Below are 2,566 nucleotides of genomic sequence, written 5' to 3'. Positions count from 1 at the left end.
CCTACTTTCCCCATTGGAAACACAATCATTTTACCAAACTCTTTTGCACAGCCAAGATTGAGTGTACATATGCTTTTTACCTGACTGATACAATTGCTGTAAGTATTTTTCTCTTCCTAGATGCTACACTTAATTTGAGGCCTTAAAAGCCAAGTCCAAAGCTTTATTTATTTATTTATTTATTTTTTTATTTTAGAAATAAAAGGAGGAAAATACTAACAGATCGACAATGTTTTACAAAATAGCAAAGGATCAGTACAGACATTACAGAGTTACAAACAGAGTGGTAGGGAATTAACAATGCTTATTGTATTACATATTGATATCTTCAATGTAGTTTCTCATTAAAGCACATATAGACATACAAAGCTAATCAACCAATGCCTCACTGACAGTTTCTTTCAGCAAGGAAATACAGGACAGTAGAACACCTGTGTTAACTATCCTGCATATACATATATACAAACTTTCTCCTTCTTTCCCTTCTCTTTTCCCATATTCCAGTTATCCTTTACCTATGAGTGCTTTCCTATCAATTCCCAATGTCTGTCATATCTCCTAGTTTAAATTAACTCTTTCAGGCTTTACACTAGAGAAACAATGCGGTGCTTGCACATGTATGTTTGATTTATTTCGCTTATGAGTATGGTCTCTAGTTGTGACCATTTGCCTATAAAAGCCTCGAGTTTATCTTTCTTTACAGCTGAGTAATATTCCATTATATAAAAGTATCACAATTTTCTTATCCAATCCTCAGTGGATGGACATTTGGGTTGCTTCCACATTTTAGCAATTACAAATTGTGCTGCTATGAACATAGGTGCACATACATAAATTCTTCTTTTACACAGAACATTTTGGTTCTGTGTAAAGTCACCTTTGAGATACACTTTTAATCACTTTTCCAGTGACAGCATCTTTAGCAATAGGTCTTTGTTACAGTATTGGCTATACTTTGCCAATAAGTTTCTTTTAATCTTTTAATTAACTCATTAAATTTATGTCATGAAAAGTCATTGCTCTTTAATTACTTTATAAAGGCATTTCTTTCTCTAGTTGAAACATATTTTGGTGCCTAATTAAAAATAAAATAAACATCTCTCATGTGATGAATTTTAATACCATTTTATATGAGGAGTAAAATTAAATTTTGTAGTCAACAGCTTGTTAATTTTTTTACTTAGTAATAAGAGCTTAGACGTAATGAAAGAATATAGTGATTTATGTTAGAAAATAATCGTGTGTTAAAATAATTTGACTTTTTAAAATGAAGTAATTCATGTTTTGTTACTACGAATAAACAGTAAGTTTATTTAGACATTACTTGCTAAACTTAAATCTTTACAAAAGTTGAGTCAGGCATGATGGTGTATTCCTGCAATTCTAGCATTTGTGAGGCAAATGTAGGAGGGTTGAAAGTTCAAGGCCAGTCTGGGCCTTGTCTACATAATCAATTCAGTCTACATAATGAATTCAGAGCCAATCTGGTTGACTAAAAGGATACCCTGTCTCAAAAACAAAGACAGAAAAGTTTTTTTAAAAAATGGATCAAAAAGTCCTAAAAAAAAAAAAAAGTCCTTAGCAGTAGCTCAAGCATTAAAATTTCTATATTGCAGCAATTTCATGAGGTTTTCTGACCCTGTGCTGCTATAAGAAAATACCTAAGATTGGATGATTTTTAAGGCAAAGAAATTTATTTTTTCAGCATTCTTGAGGTGTGGAAGGCCAAGATTAAGGTTTGACTAAGTTTGGTGTCTAGTAAAAGCTATTCTCTCAGCCTCCAAGCTAGTATTTTGAAAGCTGTATCTTCACATATAAGAGGAAGAGGGAAAAAAGACTCTAGCTACTTCCTTCCAGCTTTATATAAAGATATTAAAGGATATTAAAACCCACACACCAGGGCAGTAATCACTTCCCCAAGGTCCCTCTCTCAGTACTGCTGCACTGTGGATTAAGCGTCATTAACATAACACAAACATGTAAATCATAGCTGATAGAGAATTTGAAAGACAGTAACGCTTTCTGTAAAAGTAATAATCAGTCTCTTGAGTAAACAAAAGAAGGGTTGATCTTTAAATAAAGCTGGAGGGATGTCTCTTCAAAGATACTCTTATTTGCTACTTTGTTTTAAACTCTGATTAAAGATTCAACCATACAAATATTTATTGTTCATCTATTAGATTCCATTGTTCAAAGACTTGAGAATCCAACAGAACACAAAACAGAGTATTTGTCCATTTTCCTGAAATCTTAGTCATTTGCTGTCATCACCCGGATAAGTTTTGATTTATAAATGCACTACCTGCGTTTTCATTCACTTAATACTTTTCTTAAAAGTTATTCCATTTTGCCTAACTTATATAAGAACGTTATCACCTCAGTACATGTTACCCAAGTAACATCTCAATAAAGAATAATTGTAAAAACTGGTACAAGGAAAAAAGCAAACTTTATTAATTAATAGAGTCCAGTTGGCCGTCGCTCTGACTAATGATTCTGAGCTGGTAGAATGCTGATTTAAGGAGAGAAATTAAAAACTATTAAAGATATATTGAAATGTACTGCA

Source organism: Chinchilla lanigera, unplaced genomic scaffold (assembly GCF_000276665.1).
Source record: "Chinchilla lanigera isolate Chin_1 unplaced genomic scaffold, ChiLan1.0 scaffold00031, whole genome shotgun sequence".
In the NCBI taxonomy this organism is placed as follows: Eukaryota; Metazoa; Chordata; class Mammalia; order Rodentia; family Chinchillidae; genus Chinchilla; species Chinchilla lanigera.
This window is presented reverse-complemented; position numbering follows the sequence as displayed.